This window comes from Danio rerio, chromosome 20 (genome assembly GCF_052040795.2).
Source record: "Danio rerio strain M-AB ecotype USA chromosome 20, GRCz13ab, whole genome shotgun sequence".
NCBI lineage: Eukaryota > Metazoa > Chordata > Actinopteri > Cypriniformes > Danionidae > Danio > Danio rerio.
This window is the reverse complement of record NC_141040.1, coordinates 54,606,403-54,630,232: the sequence shown is the minus strand read 5'-3', so window position 1 is coordinate 54,630,232 and position 23,830 is coordinate 54,606,403. Positions and strand designations below refer to the sequence as shown.

At 38.6% G+C, this 23,830-nt stretch overlaps 2 protein-coding genes across 4 annotated transcripts in view; both read right to left on the bottom strand.

Moving 5' to 3' along the window:
• cpsf2 (cleavage and polyadenylation specific factor 2) overlaps window positions 1-23,830 on the bottom strand; it is a 495,879-nt gene that overhangs the window by 57,839 nt on the left and 414,210 nt on the right. The gene's annotated exons all lie outside the window — the stretch shown is intronic.
• The window catches only part of LOC147832348 (uncharacterized), a 298,807-nt gene that overhangs the window by 21,535 nt on the left and 253,442 nt on the right, over window positions 1-23,830 (bottom strand). The window contains exon 7 of one of the 2 annotated variants that reach the window (XM_087299007.1): window positions 12,821-12,975. The gene's annotated coding sequence lies outside the window, so the exon portion shown is untranslated. Of the gene's footprint in view, window positions 1-11,994; window positions 12,976-23,830 lie in introns of those variants that run through there. The other variant, XM_087299006.1, reaches the window with a different exon arrangement.

Genomic DNA, 23,830 nt, shown 5'->3' with positions numbered 1-23,830 from the left:
TATACAAATCAATTGAAATAAAAATGTACAAACCTCACAAAATTTCTTAAAGTGGGCAAAAGTAATGCAAAATAATTTTACCCAAACGAAAGTTAAGCAAAAACAACGAAAATCATAATCATGTCAGAAAAATACACGAAAAACGAGATCAAAGGAAAAAGCGCTCTCTCTCCCGCTCTTCCTGACATGCTTTTCACATTCCTGCGCTGCGTCGCCAAATGATGATTGATTGGTCTCCTGACCAATCAGCTGTCAAAAAGGCGGACCTACAGAAATGACAGGCATCAGCTGTCATGAAGGCGGACCTACATAAATGACCGGCATAGAGGGAGTGGGAGAGAGAGAGATCGGGAGGCAAACATACAGCCGGCTACAACCCTAACATTAGTTTCAGACACAACCGCAATGTATTTTACTGGTGAATATGTCATGAAAAAACACTTTACAAACACATTATATGTAAATTTTTCATTAATTTAAACGGAAACCTATCTATCTAAATGAAACCATATAATCAAAAATGAGCGTCTGTGTCTGCACAGCGATCAAGTCTCTCATCGGAGAATGTGGATATTATGGTGTTTTTGAAGAAGATCTTTCACTAGTCTACACTGCAGTTATTTATTTAATTTTAGTTTACTTAGTTAAGATGGCTGCACTAAAGAGAATAGTTTTTTTCTGACTAGTCTATATTGGAGGAAATTTATTTAATTCTAGTTGTTTACTCGGGTATCCTGACTGTACTAAAAATGCGATGACAAAGTTAATAAAGAAAAAGTTAAGATGTTCTTGTTATTAAGTGACTTGTCCCTTAGCATTGCTGTTAACATGACATCAACCCAAACCCCACAGCAAACAGAAACCGTACCGAACCGAACCGTGGCTCCAAAACCGTGAACCGAACCGTGCCTTTTGTGTATCGTTACACCCCTAATATATGTGTGTGTGTGTGTGTGTGTGTGTGTGTGTGTGAGTGTGTGTGTGTTTGGTTTTGTCCTAATACAACTGTAAACAGCACAAACTGGGCTACAATAATAAATAATAAAGCTGAGCAGGCGTGTATAGTAAAGTGAGTGTGTACGTGTTGATATATCGCTGGTTGAGGTCAGGTGTTAGGTGTTATTGAAATGAATATTGGCTCTGCAGTGATGCTCCTAAAAGCAGAAGTGTGGAGTGTGTGCCGCTGAGAGTCTGTGTGCTGCTGTAATGACACCAATTAAACTAATTATGACTGCCATTATCAGCAGTGTGTCTGCGAGCCCACGCCACGCACCCACACTTTCATTAGCGCTCGTATTAATAGCAATCCAGCGCTGTTTTCACTGTGACAAAGCCCAGATGTGTCGTTTCCACACCGCTGTTAGTGTATGAATGTGCTGCACTTACTGAATAATCACAGCGCTGGGGAAGCTACCAGAAGACACAAATATGACAAGATGACAACTTATGTGGATTTAAATGAAATAAAATTAAATTATTAATTCTGCCAAAACTCTCTGTCATAAAATTAATATGCTGGCATGTGCTTGAGAAGATGTTTGTCTGCATTTTAAAGGGCACCTATGATGAAAATCATCTATTGTAAGTAGTGCTGTCAATCGATTAAAAAAATGTACTAATTAATCGCACCTTCTTAAAAAAATTAATCGCGATTTATCACATTTAAAATACTGAAACTTATAATTTTGGCTATTTAAATGTAAAATTAATGTAAACGCAAGACAAAAACTATTTAAATTCAAAATATTATTGTTTAATAGATTTTTTGTTTAACTTGTAACACAGATTTCTTCATGTAAACAACATACCCACAATAAACCATCAAGATCCTGGCTTGACAGCCATATTTATTACAGAAATTAAAACACAGGCATGTTAATTACATTTAAATTTTAAAACAATCATTGCCAATAAAGAAAACATTGATTTCCATGTTGGATTCTAAGTGGACTGCAAAAAAATGCCAAAATACAGGAATTGCAGATATGGAAAATGAAAAATTATAATAATAAACTATAGAATACAAACTGTTGCACTCATTGTAAAGTTTTATTGCTGTGAGTTGAGAACATTAATTATAAAGTAGAAACAATTTTGCTTAATCCTCGTTTACATTCATCCAGTTGCTAAGACTAGGATTATCCTGCAAATGCACAGAGAGTCCCAAATGCCCGCAAATGAATGATAATCTCTCGCAAACCGGTCCTTAAATACATTGCACACCCCTCTCGCCCCTACTCAGATACGTCGCTCACTCCACCCCTGACACCCCTCAATGAGCCTGACACAGACACACACACAAACAGACACACACACAACGCGCTGCAGACGTTTTGGCCCCAACGGCCTTCCATACTGGAGCGACTCCCCTCAGATTCAACACGCATGATCACGGTCATCAAATTTGCTTAAACTAAGCGTCCTAAAGTATTACTGTATTTCACAAGGATTCTGACACAACAACGCGAAGCATACGCTTTCGTTGCGTTTAATGAGGAAACACGCTAAACTTGGAGGGCTCATGCTGAAAGGCAGAGTAATGCCCTGTCTTTGACAGCTCGCGACTTAACCAGACGTTCTGAGTACATTTACATAAGACACCAATACTCCGATTTTAATATGATTAAGATACTACTCTTATTAAAATTCTACCGTGTAGCTTAAGCAGTGATTTTATTACCTTAAAGTTACACAGAGTCACCATATGCTGAGGATTTTCTTTCTGTTCGCCATGCGGTATCAACTTACAACAGAAGTCGAAAGTTAAAAATGAAACACCCGAAATTGCATGAAACTCTGGATAACCTGTGATGCAACTAATTGTTTTATACTGAAACTTGCCTTCAAAAAGTGCTTCCTTGGTCTTATCCACATTTATTGCATGTTGAACACACGTCCACCACAACAGGAAGTAAAAAATACCAGCAACTGCGTTAATTGCATTAATTTTTTTTAACGTGTTAATTATTTAAAATTGATCGCATGCGTTAACGCGTTAATTTTGACAGCGCTAATTGTAAGCTGTTTGGGCAGAACTGTGTTTAGGTATAGTGTGTCTACAGTCATATTAGAGTAATATAGAACCCCCTACAGTTTGCCTATAGAGCAAACCGGTCTGTGGATGATGCAGTCAACATGGGGCTGCTTTATACCCAACAACATCTGGACAAACCAGGGAACTACGCAAGGATTCTGTTTGTGGACTTCAGTTCTGCCTTTAACACCATCGTCCCATCACTGCTCGAGTACAAACTGACCCAGCTCTTTGTTCCTAGCTCTGTCCGTCAATGGATCACCAGCTTTCTGACAGATGGACAACAGCAAGTCAGAATGGGCGAAATCACATCCAACAGTCGCACCATCAGCACTGGTGCCCCCCAGGGATGTGTTCTCTCCCCAATGCTCTTCTCCCTGTACACCACTGACTGCACCGCAAAAGACCCCTACATCACACTCCTGAAGTTTGCAGATGACACTACTGTTATCAGCCTCATCCGGAATGGTGACGAGTCTGCATACAGACAGGAGGTGGAGCGACTGGTGTTATGGTGCAAATACAACAACCTGCAGCTGAACACAAAACAGTGAAGATGATAGTGGACTTTAGAAGAACCCCCCCCCCCCCCCCTGCACTCCCCCCGCTTAACATCATGAACAGCATTGTGGCTGCAGTAGAGTCATTCAGGTTCCTGGGCACCACCATCTCTCGGGATCTGAAGTGGGACATTCACATAGACTCTATCGTGAAGAAAGCCCAGCAGAGACTGTACTTCCTTCGTCAGCTGAGGTAGTTTAACCTGTCACAGCAGCTGCTCGTACAGTTCTACTCAGCTGTCATCCAATCCATCCTCTGCACTTCAATCACCGTCTGGTTCGGCTCAGCTGCCAAAACCGACCTCCGTAGGCTACAGCGAATAGTCCGGACTGCTGAACGAATCACTGGCACTACCCTTTCTACACTTCAAGATCTGCACTCTTCCAGAGTGAGTATAAGGGCTCGCAAAATCACTCTGGACGCCTCGCACCCAGCACACTACCTGTTCGAACTGTTACCGTCTGGTCAGCGCTTCAGAGCACCAAGCACAAAAACAGCCAGACACACGAAAAGTTTCATTCCTCAGGCCATCTACCTCATGAACAGTTAAATATCCCTCTACTGTGCAATAAATATGTGCAATACCTTCTCATACGCACTTGCACACAGCACCTTAAAGGGTTACGAAACACCAAAACCAATTTTTTGAGCTGTTGACAGTCGTATATGTGTCCCACACTGCTAAAAACACTATTAGGACACCTATATTTCACTAAAAAGTGTAAATTGGTTGTTTTTGCGTTATTTCAAGCAAATTCGTACTTCCGGTTTGAAACTAATTTTTGAAGCTGCGTCACGGTCATGGCATAATAGCGTGTATTCCAGCGTGCAGACTGGGCGTCTGTGCCAGAGTGTGTCTTATTACGTCTTACAGTGTGATGCATTAATGCATGAGTAAGGCTTGGTTCAAACCAATCAGCGCGCTCTATTGTGCAACTTCATTAATATTCATTAGTGTCACCGTGTTTACACGACAGAGACGCCATGTTGTGTTGGCAAAACAAGCGTGAAGTGTTGCTTTTATAGTTTGCTGCAGTTAAGTTTCGTTTTCATTTTCTCTCTGTGAGAGCTCAGACTCACGTGTGGATTAACAGTGTACGCGACGCTCGACAACAATAACTTACGTGTCTAAGGAGGATTATTGTTTACCTGAGAGCTGTTCTCATCTGCAAATGCTGAGATCCGGATTCGCTTGTAGTCTCCTCTTAATATAGACCCGGCTCTAGTTGCTGTGGATTGTCCTGTCTCTACAGATTTGGTAAGTGAGCGACCAGTGCTCTTTGTTTATTCAGTTTGTTCGTATCGAACTAAGTTAACCATTGCACCGAGTGTAAACATGTTAGCACCACAACCAAACTTTAACCTCATGTAGGGTTTTCACCGCATTTAGTGACCGGAATAACACACACGGCTTTCTGACACTACCTGCCGTGTGCATCTAAGTTTCTGGAAAATGTGGAGTTTTTTTTTCTCTTATTCGCCGTGCGTTATCAAACATTGCATGAAAAATACACGCTTAGAGCAGTTCCTCGAATAAAATATCTCGTTTGTCGCAAGGGGCATGAATGAATTCCCTGAATGAAAGAGCCAAACTGCAGTTAAAGTCCACCATTTAATAATTTGGCAAATAATTCGACTACAGAACAGGGACTACAGAACTACTACTTTCTCCTGTGTGTGTGTGTGTGTGTGTGTGTGTGTGTGTGTGTGTGTGTGTGTGTGTGTGAATTTTGACTCTGAAACTCGTGCGTGCCCAAATAGACACTCCCACACCATCCCACTTTTCTTCCTCCGACACTCCCCCCTAAACAGAGCTGAACACGCCCACTTTTCTGACTTTTTCCAAAGTAGAGGTGGGAAAACACCCTGCTGAAACAAGGGGGTTTCATGGCCCTTTAAATCAATATACAATGCAATACTTTCTACATTCGCATTCGTACACAGCACCCTATAACCTTTATATTTATAACAAATCTGTGCGTACAATTGAACATCCAGATTTCTTGACTAACTGCATCTCTGTTTAATGTTTATCATCTTTTTTTCTCATATTTATCTTGTGTTGTCACTTTATGTACACTGGAAGCTTCTGTAGCCCAAAAAATTCCTTGTGTGTGTGTGTGAAGCACACTTAGCAATAAAACTGATTCTGATATAAAGATAATACTCATATCAACAAGACAATGTGCGCAAAGCAACCAGGATGAAAAGATCAGTTCAGCTCTCTGTGATCATCAGTCATCATCAAATTAGATCAAGAAAGAGTTTCACAAGTTTAAAATGTTTCTAAAACAGAGCCTGTGTTTAATGAATCACAATGATTTACTTCAGCTTTACTTCATCACCAAAGCCGCATGTAAGTACCCTACATAGCAAAATTTCTCTGGCCCATATCTGGCCCACACAATCAGGTTTTGCTTGGCTCACATGCCGCAGTGAATTACGGTACATGACTGGACCAAATCTGGCTTCCAGACAAGGGCCAAACACGGACCATATCTGGGCCAAGTCTCAGCCAAGTTAATAACCAACCCAGATAGGTTGGTGTGTCACGATTACAATGAAATTGATAAACCCATGGAGTGATGCGCTTTAGGCACACTATGGGCACGCTTTTTCTCAAAGTTTTTTTTCTTTACTCAAAAATGATTTTAGTGTATTTTAAATGTGGGTCAAGACTGGCCAAACTCACATGGCCCACTTATCAAATTTTTAAATTTGGGCCAAATACTAAGTTTTTCATCTGGCCCAAATCTTGCGTGCCGCCTTAAAAACGGTGCCACCTCTGCCGAACCCGGGCCATGTTTGGCCCACATGCTGTATGCCTGTGCCGGATGAATGCCTGCTGTGCCAGCTTTATGCCAAATCTGGGCCAGAATTCTTTGCTACTAGGGACAATTATGAAAGAAGACGCTTCAATCACAGTTTGTGGACATTAAATCAGGTGTGTTTTGTACATTAACAAAACAGATACCCATAAAGTAGTGGATATTAAAGAGCCCCTATTATAGGTTTTTGAAAATGACCTTCCATGTAGTGTGTAACATAGCTCTAAGTGAAGTGAAATATCCAGCTAAGGTTTAAATCTGAAAGTTGACAGTTTTTAAAACTATTGATTCATTTAAAAAAAAAAAAAAAAAAAAAAAGAGTCGATTTACAATGGTTCGAATGAATCGTCTTCATAACGAGTCTTTAGCCGTTTTGGCGTGACGTGGCTATAAAACATAAACGCCGCCCAATTTTTGCTGGTAACAGTGTGGATGATCCTTTTTTTCCTTAGTCCAGAGCACGCAGTAGAGCTGTAATCCGGCCATAAAAGGGCCCAAACCCGACATAATTAAGCCTGAGCCTGACAAGTAAATTTTAATAGACAACCTTTAAAAAGCCCAAACCCGTTTACAGCCCAATATTATTCAAATGTGCACATGCACACGCTCCGGTGTGACATTACGTTTTTACGCGAAATTATGTCATGAGGAATTCCCCATGAGAACCAAACAATATAGTCTAACGATCTATCGTTCAGTAAAGTCAAACAAGTTTGGTATCAAAAGGAGAACAAAGTGAAACAACTTAAAGAGAAGCGGACGAGCCCCCAATTATGTTACGGTCCCTAACTTAAATATGACTCGTGACCAAAAGACAACGTAACATAATAAACAACGGCCAAAGTGCTCCAGCTAAATTATTTATAACATAACATAACCAGCAAAACAATCCAAATTGACAAGAGATGGGGAGCCCAACAACATAATAAAGAACAACCAAACAAACCTAAGGCAGGTTGGAGCTCCCCACTCCAAACAAATATCAAAAGGAAAGCATAAAGGAGAACACAACAATAAAGCCGCCAAAGACTGTGGTGACGTGGAGGAACGAGGGGCCGTAGAAGTCCGCTACCGTTTGTTTTAAAGGCCTGACGCCACCAGATTAACCAATAGAAAACTGAAAAGGGAAAAAGACAAACAAGATCAATTGAAAGTAATTATTAAGGGCAGGAGTGAACGCCACACGCAACAGAGACATTTATACATGTTTTAACATAATTTAATCATAACAAACGTAGACTATAGGCCACTTGGAAGTTGGAACAAAGAAATAAAATAAGTCCTCTGTAACATTGTAACATCTTGGCACTCTTAATAGTAGGGGTGTCAAAATTAATTGTTTCTTCGGTGCACCGCGATGAGCGCGCTTCAGTTGGTTTTGTTTTCGATTTTCCTGACACACTTTCAGTTATAGACGGCAATAACTCAAAAAACGCTTACCCTAAAAAGATCTAAAGTGTGTTTCCTACAGAAAGACAAAGCTGGTTATGTTTCACAGCTGTATTTCTTTTTTTCGCTCGACATTACGAGCACTGCTCCGTTTAAGCCCTCGCAGTCTGCGTTTACTTTAGCCGGCAGAGCTCGCGCTGAGAGGAGCTCTCTGTAAGGGACCGTCGGAAAAGTGCTTTATTTTTTTATTTTTTTTTTTGTTTTTCTGCTCCGCTCAGCGCGAGCTCTCCCTGTTGCAAGGGCTTAAGTGTGTTTGTTTGTGTGTGTGCGTGTGTGTGTGTGTTTGTTTGTTTGATGCTGTCTATGTTTGTGAATGTGTTTGAATGAGAGACAGTGTGTTGCTGTGTGTCTGTGTGTTTATACAGACAGCATGTTATAGCCTCCCCCCTAAAATATAACACTATATATGGAAAGCATCGTCAATGCACCGTGATGCACCGAGATATTGAATTGAACCGAATCGATGGCATGATAATCGTAACCGAACCAAACCATGAGACCAGTATAGGTTCACACCTCTATTAAATAGGCCCAGGTACAAATACTTAGCCTTTAAATTGGCCAGCACACCAATAAAAATAAGTATTTCTTAACAAAATATATTAAAATAAATTCTAAGATATGCCGGGTATTTGGCAATAAGCTTTGTGGGATTTGTTTCACCACTTCTCTTCACAATCTGGCATTAAAGGGCACCTATGGTAAAAAAAATCTACTTTTCAAGTCGTTTTTCACAGACATGTGCGTAAGTATAGTGTATAGACCGTCATATTGGAGTGATATAAACACACCCAGTGCATTTTTTTCAATTTAAAAAATAAAAACGGTGGACCAATTGGAGCGGTTTTCAGACCGACTGCAACTTGACGTAGGAGTGCCGTCCCCCCGCCCACCAATATTGATTGACAGGCACGCGTCACCATATCCTCAGTTTGTCGTTTCACGTCCGCCATTTTCAGCGAGAGTCAAAGCGATATCCATAAAGGAACACCCTTGTTCTATTTTCAGATGTAAGGCTCATTGGGCTCAACACAAGATCAGCATTCACCACATGATCGCTCTAATCTGAATTATTGGTTGTACCTTTAGGTAGGTTTGCAAACGTTTACTTTTCATTGCGTCTACCTTAAACTTCAGCCGTTTGCATTTCTCGCATTCACAGAAGCTCCCTGCGATGTTAACTAGGTGCAGCTGGAAAGTGCGAATGCGCTGCCTCATGTGCGCGTCTCTCCATTGGAAATAAAATAACAAACTTGCCTGTAGGTCGCACACCAGAAGCGGCGCTCTGCGTGGCGCTCTGCTGATGCAGCGACATGCATTTTGGAATTCTGGGCGTGGTACAGCCGGCGAGTTGGGGCGCCGTTGTGTGTGCCCTGATGGAAACCTGTGTTTAGAGTTCTAAAATGCGTGGCGCGAAGATTCGGGACACTTCATGTTTTTGCCGCGCCACTGAGAGTGTCTGGTGTGCCGTGTCGCGGCTTAGATCGGCGCATCCGTTGCCTCAGTCAAAGTTAATTCAGTGTGCTTAGTTATTAGTCTCGGTGTACAAGCTTAGCACTTGAAACTAGCACACAGTTGGCTGTAAAACTATACAAAGACACAAATTATTTTGTACTCTCTGCTTGGTCTGTGTCCGAGTCGTACATGTACAGCTGAATGCTGGTCCTCTCACTCCTGCTCCTTCTCACAGTCTGCCTGTCTGTTGCAAACACAGAGCGGGTGAGCTCTTATCTCCGCCCCCTTGTTACGTTGGACGGGAAGTTGAAACTAATTTTCATGTGAAGCAACACACCCTGAAAACAGCGAGCTGTGTACACACCCCCAACATGACACTTTTGAACACATTATACTAAAAAATCTGAACTGCGTTTTAAACTAAATCTAAACTGGCACACTCAGAAGATCCATAATATTAATGTTAAATCTTAAAAAAAGGGGTAAACTATGTGCCCTTTAAGGTGACGGTGAAGCTGAATAATAAAATAATAATGCCAACATTAGCCTATATACTCGCGCTTTTGGACACTGTTAACATAGGGGTTCCTTTTGGCACAGTACAGTTTTCACTGGCATTTGTGGATGTATTTATGTATTGTGGTACTTGACAAAGTTTGCCAAAGTAGTCCTGAGCCCATGCGGTGACATTGCTTTTAGAAGAATGAGAATTCTTGATGCGGCTCCGCCTGAGGCACCAGAGATACCCATTGTTCAGCTTAGGCTTGCTAAGACTCCTTGAATATTTTAATGATGTTCTGCACTGTTGAAGGTGAAATACCTAAATGTATACATATAGGAAACTTTCGTTTGAGGAACTTTGTTTTTAAAAATTCAATAAGTTTCTCACATATTTGTTGGCAAAGTGGCGATCATCAGCCCATCTTTGCTCCTAAAGGACTAGACCATTCTTGGATGCTGCTTTTGTACTAAATCATTCTTTATTTTAGTCATTATTTAACCACTTCACCTGATTACTAGCCCTAAACTGCTCCTGTTCTTTTACGTTTTTTTTGTGTTGCAGGTCTAAAGTATGTATATTTACTAGCGCTGTCAAAATTAGTGTGTTAACGCATGCGATTAATTTGAAATAATTAATGAGTTTAAAAAAATTAACGCAATTAACGCAGTTGCTGGTATTTTTTACTTTCTGTTGTGGTGGACGTGTGTTCAACATGCAATAAATGTGGATAAGACCAAGGAAGCACTTTTTGAAGGCAAGTTTCAGTATAAAACAATTAGTTGCATCACAGGTTATCCAGAGTTTCATGCAATTTCGGGTGTTTCATTTTTAACTTTCGACATCAGTTGTAAGTTGATACCGCATGGCGAACAGAAAGAAAATCCTCCGCATTTCGTGACTCGGTGTTTCTTTAAGGTAATAAAATCACTGCTTAGGCTACTTGGTAGAATTTTAATAAGAGTAGTATCTTAATCATATTAAAATCGGAGTATTGGTGTCTTCTGTAAATGTACTCAGAAAGTCTCTGGTTAAGTCGCGAGCTGTCAAAGACAGGGCATTACTCTGCCTTTCAGCATGAGCTCTCCAAGTTCAGCGTGTTTCCTCATTAAACGCAACGAAAGCATATGCTTTGCGTTGTTGTGTCAGAATCCTTGTGAAATACAGTAATACTTTAGGACGTTTAGTTTAAGCAAATCTGATGAACGTGATCATGCGTGTTGAATCTGAAGGGAGTCGCTCCAGCGCGTTGTGTGTGTGTCTGTGTCAGGCCCGTTGAGGGGTGTCAGGGGTGGAGTGAGCGATGTATCTGAGTAGGGGAGTGTGCGCGCGAGACGTACCTGAAGGACGGTGGGGTTGAGTTGCGCGCGACATACCTGAAGAGCTAGGAGGGATGCGGGGGAGAGGGGTGTGCAATGTATTTAACGACCGGTTTGCGAGAGATTATCATTCATTTGCGGGCATTTGGGAGTCTCTGTGCACTTGCTGGATACTTCTAATCTTAGCAACTGGATGAATGTAAAGGAGGATTAAGCTAAATTATTTCTACTCTATAATTAATGTTCTCAACTCACAGCAATAAAACTTTACAATGAGTGCAACAGTTTGTATTCTATAGTTTATTATTATAATTTTTCATTTTCCATATCTGCAATGCATGTATTTTGGCATTTTTTTGCAGTCCACTTAGAATCCAACATGGAAATCAATGTTTTCTTTATTGGCATTGATTGTGTTGAAATTTAAATGTCATTAACATGCCTGTGTTTTAATTTCTGTAATAAATATGGCTGTCAAGCAGGATCTTGATGGTTTATTGTGGGTATGTTGTTTACATGAAGAAATCTGTGTTACAAGTTAAACAAAAATTCTAATAACAGTTATATTTATAATTATAATTATAATAAACAATTATATTTTGAATTTAAATAGTTTGTGTCTTGCGTTTACAAAAATTTTACATTTGAATAGCCAAAATTATAAGTTTCAGTATTTTAAATGTGATTAATCGCGATTAATTTTTTAAAAAAGGTGCGATTAATTAGTTAAATCTTTTTTTATCGATTGACAGCATTAATATTTACAAATGAAATGACGTTTACCAGACAGAACAAGAAATATTTTGTGTTCATATTGTCTGGAATGAAATACAAGTCAGAAGTAAATTTGGAAATCACTACTTTCTTTTTTATTTGCATTTTTCATACTTTACCAACTTCTGATTCGGGGTTGTAAATTGCAACATTTTTCTTGCTTTACGTTTTCAAACTAACAAAAAAAGAGCCAATGATTGTATTCATTGTTAGACCCCATACCAATGTTTTAACTTCAGAAGAGTTATAAAGTCGAGGGGACAAAATATTTTCACAACAAATAAAAAAATGTGTTGATATTATGACACTTAAATAAAAAAACTCTCAAAATAAATGTGTGTTAAATCCAGCCTGATCTCACAAGAAAACGTAAATATTTTACGTTTTGACAATGGCTAATTCATAGGAATTCGTACAAGGTCAGTCGTCCGAAATTGTACGATTTTAAAAAGGAGGCGTGGCTCCTAACCCCACCCCTAAACCCAACCGTCATTGGGGGATGAGCAAATCGTAGTAAATTGTTTGAATTAGATCATAGGAATTCATACGAATTAGCCACTAAATCAAAAAGCTGCGAATTGCCGTGAGATTGTGTTGGTTAAATCTAGTACAAACAGCTCTTTTTACAGTGTTTCAGTCACAGACTTCAGAGATCTCCGCACTCATGTTTATTGATTTATTAAGCTGGTCCAGCTCTTTCTGTGAGGCAGCAGACATCAATAATAAGAGTCTGGACACGTACTGCTCACAGGCTCAACTGGTTCCTCGGATTATGGAGGTTTTGTTAACAAAGTCGTACACCGATGTGCCATAAAACGTGCCTGTGATTTTGGGATTGTACATTTCAAACACTGATCCAGCTTCAGTAATGCCCGAGTGTGTGTGTTTAAAGCAGAAAAACCTTGTGAATGTGCAGCGTCTTCTCCTTTCCACTCGGGGTTTTCATCCACCGCAGGCTGGAGACTCGCAGAGCTTGTGATGTTCTCTTCAGCTTGAAGTTTTCCCCTCTTTCTCAGCACTTCAGGTTATGGCGAAGAAACACTCCCTCGACACCGTCTGTTTAAAACACACACAAAGAAAAGGACAGCATCTGTGTTAGAGAGATCTACTGCTAAACCTCTGCAAAACTGAAGATGTCCGCAAGTCTAACATATTAACATCTCATTTTACCCAGCAGGCACCTCAAAACGACATTGTAACATCCAGGTTTTTGTATATTTCAGTTCAGTGTTTTCACGTCACTTTCGGTCACCTTAGTTTACCCTTATTATCTTGTTAATCTTTGAGTTCATTGTCTCCACCCCATTGTCAGTTTGTTTAGTCAATTGTTTCCTTGTGTTTATACCCTGTTCTGTTAGCCCTTCATGGTCATTAGTTTTTCGTCACTCCCATAATGTCCGAGTGTGTCGTTCGGTGTTTTGTTTTAGTTTGGTTTGTTTAGATGTGACAGATATCTTGAAATCAAATCCATTTGATGTCAAAACCTTGACGTCTATTTGATATCCACACATTGATGCTCTTTAGACCACCAAAATAACGACACAAAATCTATTATGATATAAGAAACTTTTATTTATCTGAAACATCATCAAATTGACGTAATATGCAAAAATGCAAATCCATTTGAGATCAAAACCTTGACGTTTATTTGACATCCACACACTGATGCTCTTTTGACCACCTACAGTAAATAATGACACAAAATTATTATACTATGAGAAATGTTTTATTCATATGAAAGCTTTAATTCCAAATTCCAAAACGGCATCTAATATTGGTTTAAAAAAAAAAAAAAAACACCTAACCTTAACATCTATTTAGCTTCCATGTACTGATACTTTTTTGATCACCAAAATAACGACAAAATGTTTTATGATGTAAGAAACACATTATTCATCTGAAAGCTTCAATTCCAAATTTTAAAATGACAACAAATTGACAACTAATACTGGCGTCAAAAAACACGCCAAAAATGCCAATTAATTTGACATCAAAAACTAGACGTCTATTTGACATCCACACATTGATGCACTTTTGACCATCAAAATAATGACACAAAATGTATTATACTATAATAAAAGCTTTAAAAAAAGTTTCAATTTAAAATTGCAAAAGGACATATAATTAACATCTAATATTGGCATAAAAAAAAACACGTCTATAAAATGCAAATCCATTTGATGTCAAAACCTTGACGTTTATTTACTATCCACACACTCATGCTCTTTTGGAGACCAAAATAACAACACAAAAAGTATTATGATATAATAAACATTTATTCATCAGAAACATCATCAAATTGACGTAATATTGGTGGCAAAAAAAGTCAAAAATGCAAATCCATTTGATGTCAAAACCTTGACGTCTATTTGACATCCACACACTGATGCTCTTTTGACCACCTACAGTAAATAATGACACAAAATTGTTCTACTATTAGAAATGTTTTATTCATATGAAAGCTTTAATTCCAAATTCCAATATGGCATCTAATATTGGCTTAAAAAAACACATTAAAAATACAAACCCATTTGATGTCATAACCTTAACATCTATTTAACATCCACATATTGATGCTTTTTTTGATCACCAAATTAATGACACAAAATAATTTATGATTTAAGAAACACATTATTCATCTGAAAGCTTAAATTGCACATTTCAAAATGACAACAAATTGACATCTAATATTGACGCCAAAAAAAAAAAAAAAACGCCAAAAATGCCAATTGATTTGACATCAAAAACTAGACGTCTAATTGACATGCGCATATTGATGGACTTTTGACCATCAAAATAATGACACAACATGTATTATAATATAATAAATGCTTTATAAAGGAATCAAAAATACGCAAATTTAATTCGTAAGTTCAAAACACGATTCATAATTGTACAAATCCAATTTGTATATTCAAAACACGAATCATAAATACAAATCCAATTCGCAAGTTCAAAACACAATTCAAAAATACGCAAATTTAATTCAAAAGTTCAAAACATGATTTCTTAATACAATAATCCAATTCATATATTCAAAACACGATTGAAAAATATGCAAATTTCATTCGTAAGTTAAAAACACACTTCATAAATACACTAATCCGAATCGCAAGTTCAAAACACGATTCAAAAATACGCAAATTTAACTCGTAAGTTCAAAACACAATTCATAAATACACAAATCCAATTCGCAAGTTCAAAACACGATTCAAAAATACACAAATCCTATTTGTACATTCAAAACATGATTCATAAATACACAAATCCAATTCACAAGTTCAAAACACGATTCAAAAATACACAAATCCAATTTGTAAGTTCAAAACATGATTCAAAAATACACAAATCCAATTCGTTAGTTCAAAACACGATTCAAAAATACACAAATCCAATTTGTAAGTTCAAAACATGATTCAAAAATACACAAATCCAATTCGTTAGTTCAAAACATGATTAATAAATACACAAATCCAATTCGCAAGTTCAAAACATGATTCAAAAATACACAAATCCAATTTGTAAGTTCAAAACATGATTCATAAATACACAAATCCAATTCGTTAGTTCAAAACATGATTCATAAATACACAAATCCAATTCGTTAGTTCAAAACATGATTCATAAATACACAAATCCAATTCGTTAGTTCAAAACATGATTCATAAATACACAAATCCAATTCGTTAGTTCAAAACATGATTCATAAATACACAAATCCAATTCGTTAGTTCAAAACATGATTCATAAATACACAAATCCAATTCGTTAGTTCAAAACATGATTCAAAAATACACAAATCTAATTCGTAAGTTCAAAACATGATTTATAAATACAAATCCTATTCGTAAGTTTAAAACACAATTTAAAAATACCTAAATTCAATTTGTAAGTTCAAAACATGATTCATAAGTACACACATCCAATTCGTAAGTTCTAAAAACGTTTAAAGATAAACAAATCCAATTATCTTATTTTTGAGACTTGTTTGGCTTCATACACTATTGAACTATCCAGATATTCCCTAACAGAAACATCCTTACCATCACAGTCCTGTCCTACCGGTCTCCATAACTTCACCTCAGCCCTTTCTGAAAATACTGCACTTGAAGAACATATGGACTCATTTCAGCTCCCTGACGTCCATTTTTACAGCACTAATAACTTATTCTACGTTTAAAAGCTCTTTTAATGACATGTTCCTGCCACAGTGCAAACCTCTTTAAAAATGTCCATGGTGTGATGTGTTTATTGAACATTAGCATTGCTGTATTAATCTACTCTCTGAGGTAAACAGCACATATTTCATCCGCAATCCACATCTCAGCTACCCTAACAGAAATGCATTAGGACAACGTGACATTGGCAAAGGTTTTTCTGACAATGATTTAGGACACAGCATTGTTTACTCTGAGAAACATGTACGTAAATATGGTAAACATGCAGTATGATGGTTGGTAAAGAAAAATATCTTTACATCACTGTAATTTTTTATAAGGTATTATATTATATTTTCTGCAAATTTTCAAGCACTGTAAGTTTTATTTAAATGATTCCACGAATATCCTATAATAGCTAATTTATTGTTTAAAAAAAGTTTCATTTATTTAATTGAAAGTTTGATCAATTTTGATGTTTTGTCATTGTTTTAGCAACTGTTTTTAATAATATAAATACATCTTATTTTGTGATATAATAATGTTAATTAAAGTTATTTTTATTTATGTATATACAACGCAATGATAAAAAATATACATCTATGTATTATTTATTTATTTATTTTAAGGTAGTTTGTTTCAGCATTTTTGGTGACTTCTTTATTTTCAATAGTAACAATTTTTTTAGTCATATATAGTATTTGAAGCATATTTATTTCAGTTGTATCTATTTTATTATGTTCATTTAAGAAAGTAAACCATTAAAGAAATTAAAGAAAATATTGAATCATATAACAAAGGCAGAAATAAGTTAGCTTTTTTGTTGTTTTTGTTTAGTTTTTTAGTTAAATGGAAATGAGATATAGCTATGAGATATATATATGCAATATCAAATGAGTAGCAGTGTGATATGGCTGTATATAGGCACTGGTGGGAGGTGTGCATTGCCTCGAGGCCACAGGCCCAGTGCCCACCAGTGAAAATTATACAGCCATATTGCACTGCTACGAGTGTGATATTGCATTTTTACAACAGTTTGATGTCATAATCATGTATTTAAAAAAAGAAAATCAAACACGAAGAGTCTCAAAAATCCTGTTTTTGTATAAGGAATTCATTTACAACTACAGCTGACATGAGAACAGCAGAAACCATTGCTACTTCACCAACATCACCTTAGAGCTAGTGTTTGAATGATTCTCTAGCGTAATGTCTAAATTGATGATAAACAGGTGACTCTGCTGATATTTTAGGATTATGAGGCTGACCAGCATAAAATGCCATCAGTCTACAGATATTTCCCAGTATTTCTCTGTTGCAATCAGGTGATCACAAAAATGAACCCCAAAAAAGCCAAAGCAAACACTAGTAGATTATTGTGATATACATATAGCACTATAACATACAAAAGAGAGAGAGACCGACTTAGAATGTCACTAACCTGTTTTATAATGATTTGTTCAGCTATAGTTTAAAACTTATGCTGAGAAAAGGTTTTTCCTAAGGGTACCTAAGGGTTTTTTATGCGGTCTCTGTCGCCATCTTGTGGCAGAACGTCAACTGTCTTTGTTCTGTTCAGTATAGCAGGCTGGCCGCAGATGCACTGTATCTCTAAAATTATGAATATTTAAAATAGGCACTGTCCTTATAAAAAAACTGCATAGTTGCCATCTGAACAACTCAGCCTGATCTCACGAGAAAAAGTATTTTGCGTTTTTTCAGTTTAGAGGCTTATTCTTACGAATTTGTACGAGTTCAGTGGTACGAAGTTGTACGATTTTAAAAACGAGGCGCGGTATCTAACCCCACCCCTAAACCTAACCATCATTGGAAGATGAGCAAATCGTACTAAATTCTACGAATTAGATCGTACAAATTCATACAAATTAGCCACTAAATAAAAAAGTTACGAATTGGCGTGAGATTGCATTGAAACAACTACATTCTCATCTTAAAAACCCTCAAAAGATACATTATGTTGTCCAACAGCTGCAATATTTGTCAAACTGTAGTCGTCTTGCCACTCAAGGGTGAAGACGCTGTACGAGTGCTGATATTACTTTAATATCTCACAGCTATCAGCCAATCAGATTCGAGAACTGACAGTTCTGTAATATAATATCAGTTCTTTCTGACAGACAACTGTTTTGTGTGTGTGTGTGTGTCTATATATATATATATATATATATATATATATATATATATATATATATATATATTTATTTATTTATAAATTTTATTTATATATATATATATATATATATATATATATATATATATATATATATATATATATATATATATATATATAGTACAATGTTTTTTTAATCAGTCAGGTTGATTTGGTAAAATCAAAATGTAATTTAATTACAAAATGATGATGGGGATTGATTAATTGTGTTCGTGTTCACCCTTGTGGGGATATTATTTTAGGTCCACATGAAGATATAGTATTTTGCAAATGTCAAAATGCTGACTGTCTTCTGCAAAGATGTACGTGTTTGTGTGTGTGAATATTTACATACAGTATATAATTCAAAAATTCACATTTAGATTTTGCTTGACGCTATTAGCAGGTTTGGCATGCTGTGCTGGGAGAGAACCCTGAGCTCAGAGATAATTGAGCCCAGGGCTCCCGCCTGGTCAATGAGCATGTGAGGGGGTACGAGATCAGGTAGTTCTCGAGAGCTCCCCCTGGTAAAGGGAGGAAAAGGAGACGGTGGAAAGGGGGTTCTCTCCAAAACGAAGATAAGGTAGTAGGGTGAATTCTAATTTGTTGTAAGCGTGAATCAATCTGATTGGATTATTGCTAATTATGGATGAGAGACCAGCCGCGATCAATCATATCACATGCTCCTCTCAAAATTAGCTTATAAAACTTCACAAGTTTTCCCTTCAGGGTACAGTAAAAGTAAGACATTGCTTAGCAACGTTCCAGCAACCAACAATAATATCAGTGGTATACCGTGATGTTCAGGTTGTTCATTCTGCTTGACTAAGGATAAGCCGAAGGAAAATGAATGAATAAACACTGTGATGTTTATGTAGGTTATTTAGGGGTTTTTGAGGCATGAGGCATGTCTTATGTTCAGTCTTTTGAAGTGTTTTGTTGACCTGTGTGGCGTGTGGAGATCATGTGTTTCCACAGAGCTGAAGAGAATCAAACGCTGCCGTCACGCTCTGAACGGGAAACTCTGATGAGTTATGAGTTTGGACATCGCCGGGTCATTTCATATTCCTTTCATTTCATATTCCTTTCTCTGCTCATCTTCAAAGATGGCTTTTAACACTAGAAGAAGAAACGAACGCTAGAAAATGGAAAGAAAAGACATCAAACTGATCCATCTAAAACTCAGCATTTAGGATTGCCTTCTCCTAAATACATGACAGTGACATTTATCATTTATGATATTATTATTAAAATATTTACAAACCAAAGGCTCAGCAAATACATCTGTGTATCTCAGAGCATCGCTGTGGAGTTTCATTCTGGAATGAATCGGTCATTTGAGTCTTTCATATAGATTTCCTTCACCATGGTCAGTAAGGACCCGTTTACACTGTCAGGTCTTGATGCCCAATTCTGATTTGTTGCCTATATTTGATTTTTTTTGCCTGTTCATTTACACGTTCTTTTAATTGTCACGCATATCCGATTCACGTGTTTACACTTGCCATACAATTTATAATGTTGTGCATGCGTACAGGCGGGATCTAGCATCTGCGCAAGCCAGGCTCATTCTGAAAACCTAGTCCCGCGAACGTTTCTGGAGACTGCGAAATACGTCCAGGGAGGTACGTATTTGTGCAGTTTTTTGTTTTCGCGAGTCCGCAAGACCCGAGGCCGCTGTCGAGTGACCGTCTAGCCGACTGACTGACTGAATGATTGACTGGGCAACCGGCCAATCGGGCGACCCACCTTACTCCCTCTCCTTCCCTAAACTCAACAGGTTTTATCGATTGACCGGCCCGCCGCCTTGCTTCCCTGATCCCAATAACGATTTACAAAAGCCGTCCAGAAAAAGAAAAGCCCTCGTCTGATTTTGACCACGTTTTCGAATTTCACCACATTCTCACCCTGTTATGAAATCTTTTTGTCTTACCTGATTTCTGAAACCGCTCTTCCCTGGAGTCGAACCCAGTCGTCGCATCGGTCAGCTCCCCTCCGGGTCTCCACTCCTCCGCCGAGCTAACCGGACAAACTGGTTGTGGCGGGAAAACCCTCCACACGGAGGTGAGCTTTCAGCCGGTAAGCGCGAAGAGGAGCTCCGTCACACCGCCCGTATCGTTCGCTTAAAAAAAATGAAATGCAGCCATACGTACCTCCAGCTACGTAAATCGTAGTCTCCAGAAACATCCGCTGGACTATATTTTCAGAATGAGCTCGGGTTGCATCTGCGCCAAACTAGCCACAATGAAAGAAATTGTCTGGCTTTTAGCTCAGTGAAATAAGTGAAGTTCACCCAACTTTAAAATGATTTTGAGGCGGAGGAGGGAAAGGGCCATCATGGCAGTTGCCTATGGTTTATATATGGTGTCCTCCACCAGTTAGAGGAATTAGTGGGTACTAGAGAGTAGAGATCTGCGCAGGACTATATTTTGAATCCCGCTCCTGCCCGCACCCGCCAGGTTTTAGCCCGAACCTGACCGCTCCTGCTTATATTAAGCACTTGTTGTCCCGCTGCCCGACCCGCCCCGTTTTCTATCCGCCGTGCCCGATCCCGCTAAAGAGCGGGCGGAGAACAAAACCGAAAATCACCCAGTTATACAGTCCAGACAGCCTATAACAAGCTGTCTGTATAAACACATACACGCACAGCACCAAGCACACATACACAGACAAAGCTTTCTCTCTCTCATTCGCGCGCGCGCACACTAACACACACTCATAAGCACCAAGCACACACACAGGCAAAGCTCTCTCTCTCTCATTCGCGCGCACACACACACACACACACACACACACACACACACATCTCTCATTCACGCGTGCGCATACATACACACACACACACACACTGCAACAAACAAGCTAAACACAGCATCGCACTATTTCATTTACACACATACATACGCGTGCTCACTCGGGAGTCGGGAGCGATATTGCTAGACAGCCCGCTCCCGTCCCAAATTAAACCCGTTACCGACCACTCCCGTCATTAATTCGGAAATTTATAACCGCGCCGTAGAAATCTGGTCAGGTCCCGCGGCGCTTGCGGGATAGCCGCAGGAATGCAGACCTCTACTAGAGAGATCTCAGATCTGGTGGGAGCAAACTGTTGCGACTGACCTTTCCTCCTTCATTGCGTTTCCTCTGTTGCTATTGTTTACCACGTCAGCGTCTCCACACATGCTCTTCCTTTAACATCCTCAAACCAAAGAGAAGTACCGTACTGTTGCCAGTTTAATGATGTACAAAACGGAACGCCTCAATAAATCCAATCTGACTGTTCACATTGCATTGTTCATTAAATTAAATAAACTGCCAACTTATTCAGCACATGACCTTCTAGCTGCAACCATCACAGGGAAACATCCATACATTAATTCACACACAAACTATAGACAATTTAGCCCACCCAACTCACCTGGAGCACATGTCTTTGGACTTATGGGGGAAACCGGAGCACCCAGAGGAAACCCACACCAACATGAGGTGAACATGCACAGAAATGCCAACTGACCTAGCTGAGGCTCGAACCAGCAACCTTCTTGCTGTAAGGTGACCGTGCTACCCATTGCGCCAACGTGGCGCTTCTTGGCAGATTCAAACAGAAGTAATGTTATCTGTGTTATAAGAAGTTACTCAGAAGAAGGTCTATGGAGACTGCAGTGTTCATTTGTGCATCATAAATTGGCCGACGAAGGCTTCACACTCAGGGCTGTTTATGCTAATGAGGGAGAGATCATCACTAATGGGCGGAGCCTTCCCTCTCTGATGACACATACAAATGGGGAATGTCAATCCAAGTGTTTCTTTTATCACGTGTGATTATAAAAACTAGAATGAATCCCTTTTGACCATTAGATGCCACACAAGTGTGTTTAAACCCCTTCTAAAAGTGAGTTTTGCATAATAGCTCCCCTTTAAAATAATATAATGCATTTAAATGCATAGCAAACTTGGTCCACATCTCCATTATCTCAAAGATAGCACAAATGCACTAAGAGAATACCCGGAGAACTTGAGTTAGGATTTCTTGGGGCTTTTATGAAGAACACAGCAGTGAAGTAAAGTGCAGTAATGGCTCTCAAAGGACACGACACTGTTCAGTACGACCGAAGCGGACCCAGAGGATTTATAAGTGAAAGAGTGGGATCAGAACGGCAGGTGGAAATCAATGGATGTCTCAGTGTGAAGCTGAAGGCAGAACAGAACAGAGAGGATTAAATCAGAGCCGTGCTGTTCAACACTAGACCTTAAAACAGCACACGGAGAGAGCAAAACACAAGTCACCAAACAGCGGTCACCGCCTGTTTTACCTCCACGCTGTGACATTCCTTATTCTTTAAAATCAAGGCTTGACAAATAAGGGTTCATTTTTATAATCACAAATATTACAAGTAGGTTGATGAGTTCAAAGAAGCAAAATGTGGAACATGATGTCAAATTGACACTGCACCGTAGGGCTGCACGATACATCGTTTCAGCATCGAAATCGCGATGTGTGCATCCGCGATAGTCACATTGCAGGAGGTGCGATGCAAAGCAAAAAGTAAATAAATTATCTATTATGGGTGGAGCCGAACCCGAATACGATATTTGGATAAGCACGAATAGCGTGTTTTTACCAATACTTACTTCGAACAAATACTTGAAGGACTATTTGTATTCGGGAACAAGAAAAACATTGTATCAAAAAGCAGCGTTTCCTCATGAGACCGCAGTGCATGCCCGCGTGAGTGAGTGAGTGAGTGAGTGAGTGAGTGAGACAGACGTTCAGGAGTCGGGGGCGGGGTGGGGCCGGGGTAAAAGGTGAATGACGCAGGCTGCTGCTCCACACAGCAACAGAGAAGGCTTGGCAGAGTGAAAAATACTTTACTGCATTACTATTTTTGTTAAATAATTTTTTGTCTCTGAACTGGGTTCCAGAGGCAGTTTATAAACTTGTAGCGTACTTAATGCGGAGTTTGATCGGTATATTATTCTATTACGTTGCATTATTGACGTCTGCAATCTGTTGCTCTCTGTTTATGTAAGTTAGCTCTGTAAGCGTGGTAATTTAGACAATAGACTGTTGACAGAGTAACGTTAACGTTCGGTTAGAAAGGTTAAAACGATGCTTGTGTAGTTGTGTCGAGTTGTATGCTCTTATAGGAGTTTTATGGTACGTTTAAATTACTGTCATTTGCAGACAGCAAGATATATGCTAAGCTAGTTAACCTTAGCATAGCTTCCCATCACTCATAGATATATACATCTATGCCCGTCACTTATTAACTTTTAGGCACCCAAATAGATGAGTGAGACTGCTGCTGAGTCATTCAGTCCTCCACCAGCAAAAAAAAAAACTTGCTCTAGTTCTTTGTGGAAGAATTTTACAGTCAGTGGTGCAGCAGATAAAACAGTGATACTGTATGTAATGTGTGCAAAAGTATATCCTAAGTATATATATATATATATATATATATATATATATATATATATATATATATATATATATATATATATATATATATATATAATATTGCAATATATATCGCAGGGAAAAAAATATCGCAATGTCAATTTTTTCCAATATAGTGCAGCCCTA